This window comes from Homarus americanus, unplaced genomic scaffold, assembly GCF_018991925.1.
Source record: "Homarus americanus isolate GMGI-L3 unplaced genomic scaffold, GMGI_Hamer_2.0 scaffold31037, whole genome shotgun sequence".
Taxonomy (NCBI): domain Eukaryota; kingdom Metazoa; phylum Arthropoda; class Malacostraca; order Decapoda; family Nephropidae; genus Homarus; species Homarus americanus.
This window is the reverse complement of record NW_024722227.1, coordinates 2,913,170-2,924,878: the sequence shown is the minus strand read 5'-3', so window position 1 is coordinate 2,924,878 and position 11,709 is coordinate 2,913,170. Positions and strand designations below refer to the sequence as shown.

Here is an 11,709-nt window from a genome sequence, read left to right as displayed (position 1 = left end):
TGGTAACTGAAGAAGTGCATGGGGCACCATTTGCTTTTAAGCCAATCGATCCTCACTTACCCCCTCCAGTTTTGAGCCCTGCCCACCAATGAGTCTCTGCTCCACCTTACTTTTTTGTGTTTTTGTCAACACTAAAGTCTAATAATAATTTTTCTGTCAATATCTTCACTCTCCCCACCTTGCCCCCACAAATCACATATCCTTGGAACTCTCTCCACTCTAACGTAATTCAAACTCTATGTCAGCGGTTCCCAAATCAGGGTCGCGGGGTGTCCTCTGTAGGGTCATGATGGGCCTTCAGACAATTTAAAAAATAATACTTATCAGAGTCAAACAAATTTTTGCTTAACATTCAAGCAATATAATATATTATGTGCCTGAGGGTCATGACACCGTATTGCTGGGAAATTTAGGGTCGCAGCCAAAAAAGGTTGGGAACCATTGCTCTATGTCATTCACAACCAGGGCCCAGTCAAACTCCTAAACCATCTATAGTTCTGTAAATCAAATTTATGGACACTTCTGGGTGTATCAGATCTGAGAGACATTAAAATGATTATTTTGTGGGACTGGTCACTGGTAGACAGATCAAGGCTGGTCTTGGGTAGACAGATCAAGGCTGGTCTTGGGTAGACAGATCAAGGCTGGTCTTGGGTAGACAGATCAAGGCTGGTCTTGGGTAGACAGATCAAGGCTGGTCTTGGGTAGACAGATCATCAAAGCTGGTTTGTGATAGATACATCAAGGCTGGTCACTGGTAGACAGACCATCAAAGCTGATCACTGGTAGATAGACCATCAAGGCTGATCACTGGTAGATAGACCATCAAGGCTGGTCACTGGTAGACAGATCAAGGCTGGTCTTGGGTAGACAGATCACCAAAGCTGGTTTGTGATAGATACATCAAGGCTGGTCACTGGTAGACAGACCATCAAAGCTGATCACTGGTAGATAGACCATCAAGGCTGATCACTGGTAGATAGACCATCAAGGCTGGTCACTGGTAGATAGACCATCAAGGCTGATCACTGGTAGATAGACCATCAAAGCTGATCACTGGTAGATAGACCATCAAGGCTGGTCACTGGTACACAGACCATCAAGGCTGATCACTGGTAGATAGACCATCAAGGCTGATCACTGGTAGATGGACCATCAAGGCTGATCACTGGTACACAGACCATCAAGGCTGATCACTGGTAGATGGACCATCAAGGCTGATCACTGGTAAGATCACATGGACCATCAAGGCTGATCACACATCAAGGCTGATCACAGACCATCAAGGCTGGTCACTGGTAGATACATTAAGGCTGATCACTGGTACACAGACCATCAAGGCTGATCACTGGAAGAAGAACCATCAAGGCTGATCACTGGTACACAGACCATCAAGGCTGGTCACTGGTAGATACATTAAGGCTGATCACTGGTAGATGGACCATCAAGGCTGATCACTGGTACACAGACTATCATGACTGATCACTGGTAGATGGAACATTAAGCTGATCACTGGTAGATGGATCATGAAGGCTGATCACAGGTAGATTGACCATCAAGGCTGATCACTGGTAGATGGATCATGAAGGCTGATCACAGGTAGATTGACCATCAAGGCTGATCACTGGTAGATGGACCATCAAGGCTGATCACTGGTAGGCAAATCAATATCTCATCAATTAGCTATTCTCTACCTGGGCTGTTCATTGTTATAATTTACCAGAACTGATCATTGACTTACTACCGACCAGGGCTGATCAATGAATTATGATCCATGAGGTTAGTTACTTTGGTGTGGACCATAAGGATTAGTCAATGAGGAACATTATGGTTCATGAGGGCTGGTCACTAATGTTCAGTATGGTTCATGAGGGCTGGTCACTAATGTTCAGTATGGTTCATGAGGCTGGTCACTAATGTTCAGTATGGTTCATGAGGGCTGGTCACTAATGTTCAGTATGGTTCATGAGGGCTGGTCACTAATGTTCAGTATGGTTCATGAGGGCTGGTCACTAATGTTCAGTATGGTTCATGAGGCTGGTCACTAATGTTCAGTATGGTTCATGAGGGCTGGTCACTAATGTTCAGTATGGTTCATGAGGCTGTCACAATGTTCAGTATGGTTCATGAGGGCTGGTCACTAATGTTCAGTATGGTTCATAAGGGCTGGTCACTAATGTTCAGTATGGTTCATGAGGGCTGGTCACTAATGTTCAGTATGGTTCATGAGGCTGGTCACTAATGTTCAGTATGGTTCATAAGGGCTGGTCACTAATGTTCAGTATGGTTCATGAGGGCTGGTCACTAATGTTCAGTATGGTTCATGAAGCTGGTCACTAAGGAACATTATGGTTCATGAGGGCTGGTCACAAAGATACATTATGGTTCATGAGGGCTGGTCACAAAGATACATTAGGGTTCATGAGGGCTGGTCACTAAGGAACATTATGGTTCATGAAGCTGGTCACTAAGGAACATTATGGTTCATGAGGGCTGGTCACTAAGGAACATTATGGTTCATGAAGCTGGTCACTAAGGAACATTATGGTTCATGAGGGCTGGTCACAAAGATACATTAGGGTTCATGAGGGCTGGTCACTAAGGTATGCTTTATGAGGTCTGGTCACTAAGGTACAGCATGGTTCATGAGGGCTGGTCACTAAGGTACAGTATGACCCATGAGGGCTGGTCATTAAGCTTAGTACAGTATGTTTCATGAGGACTTGTCACTAAGGTATGATTCATGAGGGCTGCTCACTGATATGGTTCATGAGGACTGGTTACTATGATTCATGAGGGCTGGTCACAATGATTCATGAGGGTTGGTCACAATGATTCATGAGGGCTGATCACTATGCTTCATCAGGGCTGGTCACTACGCTTCATCAGGGCTGGTTACTACGCTTCATCAGGGCTGGTCACTACGCTTCATCAGGGCTGGTCACTGATTCATGAGGGCTGGTCACTATGATTAATGAGCGCTGGTCACTATGATTAATGAGGGCTGGTCACTATGATATGGTTGATGAGTATTGGTCACTAACGTATGGTTGATGAGGGCTGGTCAATATATAGGTCATGAGGAACGGTCAGTATAGCATATGGTTGATGAGGACCTGCAAGGAGACGGTTGGTCTAGCGGGTGGAAGTGAAATAGAGGACGAGCGAGGCGTAGAGACCCACAATCAGCATAACCACCACAGCCAGAGTCAGGTACTGCATGTGACGTTCCCCTGGAACACAACCAGACTTATATCACATTATACACCCTTACTTTACCTACCTATTGTATTTTATGGGTTTTCTTCATTCTAGAGTTCACAAGAAGAGTAAGTTAAGCCTGGTCAAGTGGTGATGTGTTAATTCGAGTCAGGTGTAGGTGCAACCCTTTTTTGTAGATACCGAAAGACAATTTTCTATTCCAACATGTTAACAGATACTGGTCATAAGCAGGTTCCTGAATACAGTGCCCATATACATGCGCTTATGTTAGTCTAGATTGGACTTACGCGGCTTTACTATTAGAGTTATCACAACTTTCGCTGATCGATTATAGCATGAGTTCAAAAAAACTCTAGAGACTAGCTCCTTGTTTTTTTTTTCTTTAATATTGATATTTTTAGTAGGAGGCTGTGGTCTCTAGCATAATCATATTTAATGTGTTCTAGTGGAGCGGCCATCATCTAATTCTGGATATGTTAATTAAATGAGATTTAACTATTAACGCATTTGCAAACTTCGATAAAGTTTCCCCTTGCTTTATTGTAATGCAAACAGATAAACTGTAAACATTCTAGTGTCTGTGTGAGGTGTTTGTGTGCTAGCAAGGCTGGTGCCTCTTTCTTTTGACGTCCTTAATCACTTGTATGTCTTTAACATTCATCCTAGGTTAATCAAAATTACATTTATTCAAATGAGACGGTCAATCTAGTTTCGAATAGAATATTGTTGTGTCAATCAACTAAATTATTATGAAATTTCACGTTTTCTCACGATATTCTAAAAGCTTTTTTTTATCACTATAAACACCAAGGTCGTTTTAGTACAAAGATAGTGCGATGTCTCCATTATCTTGCATATATTATAGTACACACTCTTTTACACACTGGATAATTTAGTGACATTCGCAAATGATTGAATAGTATCTGAAATCTGACCCGTCTTTTATGAAAAAGACTGCTAGTTCTATACAACTTCGAAAACACAGCCTTGCGATCATTTTGTCTTATTCTCCACCACACAATTTTTACGGTGATAGAGAAGTCCCCTATCATTTTGCATGCACTGTACCTGTACTGTATACGGTATCCACCCAGTTTAATTACCCATAGGAGATAATTATTATATTGCCGTCATAAATACGTATTAATATCTTTAGAATATTGATTATTTTAACCGGTAGCCATCTTTGCGTCTAATGAGCCAACAGCTAAGCACAGTTCATATTAAGAAAAATTATCCAGGAACAGGTGAGGGCGTATCAGGCTGCCATTTTCCTCCCAGCTTCTTAACTAACCCTAAAACTTCCTGGTAGTAATGAAGTGTGTGTGTGATATACTGTATGTGCCAACAGAGCCTCACCTTCAATACAACACCTCCTCTTACACAGTTTCCTGTAGTGGTGTCTAGGGATAAGTTGTGACATTATGATTTCAGTGTTGATGCACCTATGTACGAATATATACTAAAATGTGTGTCGGTGTCACACAGTAATAACGTCCGCCTCACACGTTGTGTCACCATTAACAAACAAAGAAGATTACGGCTTATGGGGGAATGGTACAAGGGCGACCACCGCTTGATCTCATACGATCGTAGTTATCGTTACATTATCAGCAGGTGGGCCAGTTATCAAATGGTGTGGAGGTATCAGTCACACCCTTCACACAAACGCACCCGCAACATCTTTGTGTCAAGCAGAAATAAAGTATATCTGACACTCTTTCTTACTCTTCATAAAGGTTATGTAATTCTCGAAAGTACTGTACATATTAACCCTTTGAGCATTACTTGATGTCATTACATTTCAATAAATCATATACGATAACACCCTTCTATATTTCGCAGATACAAAGGAGAAAAAAAATACTATAATAGTTTAAAAAATAAGTGTTAAGTACTGTACACTAATACTGCAATACATACACATCCGTGTTGTAACTCACTATCTGGATTTGTTGGTAGTTTTGATTCTGTGTCAGTAACAGGCAATAACTAACCAATATTTGCCAACAGTGCGTGACAGAGACGTGACCGATCGCCCGGGCGGCTAGCGAGCCGACCTTTTGGTGAAGAATATAAAGGAAAAGAGACGTGACCGATCGCCCAAGCGGCTAACAAGCCGATCAGTGGTGAAGAGGATAAAAAAAAAATATTATGAGCGTGTATTATTACACACTTTGTGTATATTTAAATTGAAAGTGTGTATCATTAAAACTACAATATGTGTTATTAAAATCAAAGTACAGTACTTTAACTGATTCAGAAAAAATCTACACATAATCATAATTTATATGCTGTAGGTCTTGTTTTGTTTTTACGGGAATTAGCCCACCCGGGCACAGGTCGAACGACCCACAACGGGGCCTGGGGGCGAAAAAATAAAAACAGAAAGAAATTAAAAATAGAAAAGGAAAAGGTTATATTAATCTACACCACAAAGATGCCGGAAAACCAGCCTTTTAAAATGAGACATTGCATAAATATGGAAACACAGAAGAAGGCAGAGCATTCAACAGTTTGGCTGTGTGAGGAAAGAAGGATGTACTATACTACTGTATAACAGGTTATTCTAGACCGACATCCACAGAGAAACGGTGGACACCGCGGGCAAGACGTGTGTTACGATCCCACGGCCTTGCCGGCGGTACACAGGATGCCAAATCCACCGAACATTGCCCGTTAAAGTACGTGTAAAACAGAGAGTGTGAAGCAACATTGCGGCGAAGAGAAAGGGAAGAAAGATTGTCAACTAAAGGAGGAGAGTTAATTAGACGAAAAGCCTTTGATTCCACCCTATCTAACAGTTGGACAGAAGAAGAGCCACACCAGATATGAGAGCAGTACATGTGCTCCAAGTTAGGACGAATGAATCCCTTATATACGTAAAGCAATTACTCAGGAGTGAAATGGCTACGGCATCTGTAAAGCATTCCCAACTTTCGGGAGGCAGCTTTAACTATGTTAAGGATGTGTGATTTCCAGGACATATTGGAAGAAATGGTGAGGCCTAGCATAAACAATGTGTTTTTGCTTGAAACAAGGCTAATAAAGTACTTGGGTTCATACAAAGGAGTGTTAGTTACAAGACTAGCGGGGTCATCCTAAAACTGTATCTTGCGTTTGTGAGACCACACCTGGATTACGCAGTTCAGTTCTGGTCGACACAGCACTGACCCATATTGTGTTCGCAGAAGAGGGTATTAGAAATAAACTGTCCAGGCTAAAGGTCCATAAGAGTCCCGGACCTGACATGGTGCATCCTAAAGTGCTAAGAGAGTTGTGCAACGAGCTTGCAGAGCCCCTGAAGATCCTGTTTTGTAAATGCCTGGATGAACAAATGGTCCCCAGTGAATGGAAGGTGGCTTATGTGAGTCCTATCTTCAAGAAGGGTAATCGTCACTCCACGGACAACTATAGACCGGTGAGACTGACCAGCATAATATGTAAAGTACTTGAGAGTATTATCAGAGATGCCGCAATGGAACATCTAATACGAAACAACCTTGTAAAAGATTGCCAACACGGTTTTATGCCGGGGCGCTCTTGCCTAACACAATTGCTCAAGGTATTAGATATTTGGACCCATATTCTGGTAACGGGGTGGTAATATCGACAATATTTACCTAGATTTTGCCAAGGCTTTCGATAGTGTACCCCACGAAAGGCTAAAAATCAAACTGGAAGGGTAAGGAATTCGGGGAAATGTCCGAGCGTGGATAGAAGACTTTCTACATGACCGCAAGCAGTGTGTGGTGATTAATGGCACGAAATCGTCATCTGTACCTGTAACAAGTGGGGTACCACAGGGCAGTGTATTGGGCCCTCTGTTGTTTGTTTGTTTCATAAATGACATACCTGACGTTGTACACTTCTCCATACAAATGTTTGCCGATGACGCCAAGTTATTTCGGGAAATTAAGAACCAAGCGGACTGTGAAGAGCTGCGGAAGGACCTCTGTGGGCTCCAGGAATGGTCGAAGAAATGGCTGCTGAGATTCAATGTCACGAAGTGTAAGAGGATGCACCTGGGGCGTACCAACGGTAAGGAGGCGTATCATATGTCCCAACGGGATGAAGAAACTGCAACTAGTTGAGACTGTGTGTGAGAAGGACCTAGGTGTGTATGTTGACAATGAGCTGAAGTTCTCGGGCCATTGTGAGAAGAAGGTAAATCAGGCAAATAAATTATTGGGTCTTATAAGAAGGTCGTTCAGATATCTAGACGGTCCGTCCCTCGTAACGATCTTCAAGAGTGAAGTGCATCCCCATTTGGAGTACTGTCACCCCATCTGGTCCCTAAGATATGCTAGGGACTGTCATGTTGGTTGACTTCGGCACCTCAGCTACCCTGAGAGATTGGAGCGCCACTTACCTTGCTTATACTACAGACGGGCAAGAGACCTAATTGAGGTGTATAAGCATCTGGCACTACTCTCGAGTGTCCACTTGGAGCTGGCGGGCTCGCCCCACAAGGGGAGCTCAAGATTGAAGAAGCCGCAAGTCCAGAAAACCGTGAGGGCAAACTTTTTCGGAGTGAGGGTTGTAAACTCTTGGAACAATCTACCAGAGAGTGTTGTGACGGCACCGAGTGTGAGATCTTTCAAGACAAGACTTGACCAACACTGGAGCGGGTTTAGGTACATTCAGTAGCAGGTGCATGCCCAGTACTTGCCAACAGTGCGTAACAGAGACGTGACCGATCGCCCAAGCGGCTAACGAGCCGATCAGTGGTGAAGAGGATAAAAGTAAAAAGTAACATTCGTGTTGCCAGCGGTGCCCACCGTTTCTCTGTGGTTGTCGGTAACCCGTTAAAGTAGTACATCCTTCTTTCCTCACACAGCCAAACTGTGGAATGCTCTGCCTTCTGTGTTTCTATACTCATACAATCTGTCTCACTTCAAAAAGCTGGTTTTTCCGGTATCTTCATGGTGTCGATTAATATAATATTTTTCTTTTCTATTTTAATTTATTTCTATTTCTATTTTTCGTCCCCTAGGCCCCGTTGTGGGTCGATGACCTGTGCCCGGGTGGACTATTCCCCGTAAAATAAACAAATAAATAAATTCATAATAAGATTAAGAATAAAACAAAAAATAAAACAAAATACCCAGTAATGTATACCTGAAGACAGAAATGACCAACCGCCACAGCCCAACCAACCAGGGGTGAAGAGAAGTAAGTAGCTAATGTATGCTATTTTATTCACTTGTATGTTACTTATGTATATTTGTATCCTCTTACAAGAACCTGTGGTCATACCGGACAGGAGGGAACGAGCGCCGTGTAAACAATGAAATTTTTAACCACACCCTGCAAAATACAGTGTACTTAGCAAATGCTGCAGCTTCTGAGAATGTGGGTGGAGCGGGTTTATTACTAAGAGCAGAGACGTTACCGAGAACAAATTCTGGCTTGAATGTCATGTACACTAATACCGACACGTTCCTGGATAAGAGGGAGGAGTTTGAAACACTACTAAGAGTACACCAACCAGATATTGTAGGAGTTGTAGAACTGTTGTACAAGAACAGGAGAATCGACCCAGAGGAATGTGAGTTCAGTATTGCTGGATATGACTCATTTACGAACCTAACTCAAGAATCCTGCAGGAGGGGTGTGGTTATCTACGCTAGGCAAGACCTTAGAGCCAGCCAGGCGAGGGTACAGGGAGAGGATGTCTTTGAAGAGTCCAAGTGGTGTAAAATTAAATTAAAGGGAGGGGACTTACTTATCGTCGGGTGTATCTACAGATCCCCGAACTGTGGCCCACTAAATCAAAGGAACTTAAGAACCTTAATAAACAATGCGGCGATGCTCAACCCCAGCCACCTCCTTATCATGGGGGACTTTAACTATGGCGACATCGACTGGAGAAACGAGTCAACCCCGAATGACTTGAATAATCCTGCTACTCTTTTTGTAGAAACTCTGAGAGATAATTTTCTGTTCCAACATGTGAGAGACCCGACACATTACAGAGGGGAACAAACACCCAAGCCACTTGACCTCATCATAACAAACGAGGAGGGTATGGTGGCCAAACTGGAACACCTTGCCCCAGTTGGCACCAGTCACCATACAGTGTTGTCATTCAGATTTAACTGTTACCTAGTTCAAGATAAGGCCAGGCCAAGGTGCAAATATTACAAGGGAAATTACAATGGGATGAGGGAAGAGATGAGGGGTATCAACTGGCCTGACTTATTAAGGTACAAGAACGCAGACACTACGCTGAATATCATAACTAGTAAAATGACCCATTTGATCGATAAATATATACCCAAGACCAAACCCAGTGCTTCTAGGAATACGAGGGGATCCCTACACATGAACCATGCGGCGGTCGACAAAATTAAGAAGAAAACCCAGAAATTCAAGACGTGGGTTGGGTCAAACGATGAGCAAGACAGGAGGATGTATGCAAGAGCCAGAAACCAAGCAAAGATAGAGTGTAGGAGGGCTGAAAAGGAGTTCCAAAGGCTGGTTGCACGCGAGGTCAAGTCAAACCCAAAGGCGTTTTACCGCTATGCAAAGTCGAAATTGAAAACGCGAGTAGGAGTATCAGACCTGAGGCTTGAAGATGGTAGTTACGCAGATTCTGACCAGGATAAAGCTGAGGCATTGAACAGCTTCTTTTCCTCAGTGTTCACAAGAGAGGATGCAACTAACCTTCCTGCGTTTGAGGACAGACGGTTCGACACAGCACTGACCCACATTGTGTTCACAGAAGAGGGTATTAGAAATAAACTGTCCAGGCTAAAGGTCCATAAGAGTCCTGGACCTGACATGGTGCATCCTAGAGTGCTAAGGGAGCTGTGCAACGAGCTTGCAGAGCCCCTGAAGATTCTGTTTTGTAAATGCCTGGATGAACAAATGGTCCCCAGTGAATGGAAAGTGGCTTATGTGAGTCCTATCTTCAAGAAGGGCGATAGGCACTCCACGAACAACTATAGACCGGTGAGCCTGACCAGCATAATATGTAAAGTACTTGAGAGTATTATCAGAGATGCAGCGATGGAACATCTACTACGAAACAACCTTGTAAAAGATTGCCAACACGGTTTTATGCCGGGGCGCTCTTGCTTGACACAATTGCTCAAGGTATTGGATATTTGGACCCATATTCTAGAACGGGGTGGTAATATCGACAATATTTACCTAGATTTTGCCAAGGCTTTCGACAGTGTACCCCACGAAAGGCTGAAAATCAAACTGGAAGGGTACGGAATTCGGGGAAATGTCCTAGCGTGGATAGAAGACTTTCTACATGACCGCAAGCAATGTGTGGTGATTAATGGCACGAAATCGTCATCTGTACCTGTAACAAGTGGGGTACCGCAGGGTAGTGTATTGGGCCCGCTGTTGTTTGTTTGTTTCATAAATGATATGCCTGACGTTGTACACTCCTCCATACAAATGTTTGCCGATGACGCCAAGTTATTTCGGGAAATTAAGAACCAAGCGGACTGTGAAGAGCTGCAGAAGGACCTCTGTGGGCTCCAGGAATGGTCGAAGGAATGGCTGCTGAGATTCAATGTCACGAAGTGTAAGAGGATGCACCTGGGGCGTACCAACGGTAAGGAGGCGTACCATATGTCCCAACGGGATGAAGAAAATGTACTAGTTGAGACTGTGTGTGAGAAGGACCTAGGTGTGTATGTTGACAATGAGCTGAAGTTCTCGGGCCATTGTGAGAAGAAGGTAAATCAGGCAAATAAATTATTGGGTCTTATAAGAAGGTCGTTCAGATATCTAGACGGTCCGTCCCTCGTGACGATCTTCAGGAGTGAAGTGCTTCCCCATCTGGAGTACTGTCACCCCATCTGGTCCCCGAGATATGCTAGGGACTGTCAGTTGGTTGAAAATGTTCAAAGGAGGGCCACCAAGCTGGTGCCTGCACTTCGGCATCTCAGCTACCCTGCGAGATTGGAGCGCCTGAACTTGCCTAGCTTATACTACAGACGGGCAAGGGGGGACCTAGTTGAGGTTTATAAGCATCTCAGGGGGCACTACTCAGTTGAGTGTCCTTACTTGGAGCTGGCGGACGCTCGCCCCACAAGGGGTCACAGCTCAAGATTGAAGAAGCCGCAAGTCCGGAAAACCGTGAGGGCAAACTTTTTCGGAGTGAGGGTTGTAAACTCTTGGAACAATCTACCAGAAAGTGTTGTGACGGCACCGAGTGTGAGCTCTTTCAAGAGAAGACTTGACCAACACTGGAGCGGGTTCAGGTACATTCAGGAGCCGGTGCATGCCCAGTATTTGCCAACAGTGCGTGACAGAGACGTGACCGATCGCCCGGGCGGCTGGCGACCGATCAGTGGCGAAGAGGATAAAATCATAAAATCATAAAGCTAACCGTTGGTCATATTTATTATACAAAAATTAAGATTTAGATAAATATATATCAATATTATTATCATTATCCCCTTGATTACGATGACTTAACAAATTTTCAGAAGCAAAAAATAGCATAGTTATTCATTAAGT

At 43.6% G+C, this 11,709-nt stretch overlaps 1 long non-coding RNA gene across 1 annotated transcript; it reads right to left on the bottom strand.

Moving 5' to 3' along the window:
• Nucleotides 1-1,279: 1,279 nt before the first annotated feature.
• On the bottom strand, nt 1,280-4,736 carry LOC121862542. The gene is made up of 3 exons (XR_006088252.1): nt 4,582-4,736; nt 3,117-3,233; nt 1,280-1,652 (listed from the first exon to the last, which is right to left on the bottom strand). It is a non-coding gene; the product is annotated as an uncharacterized LOC121862542 (long non-coding RNA).
• Nucleotides 4,737-11,709: the final 6,973 nt, after the last annotated feature.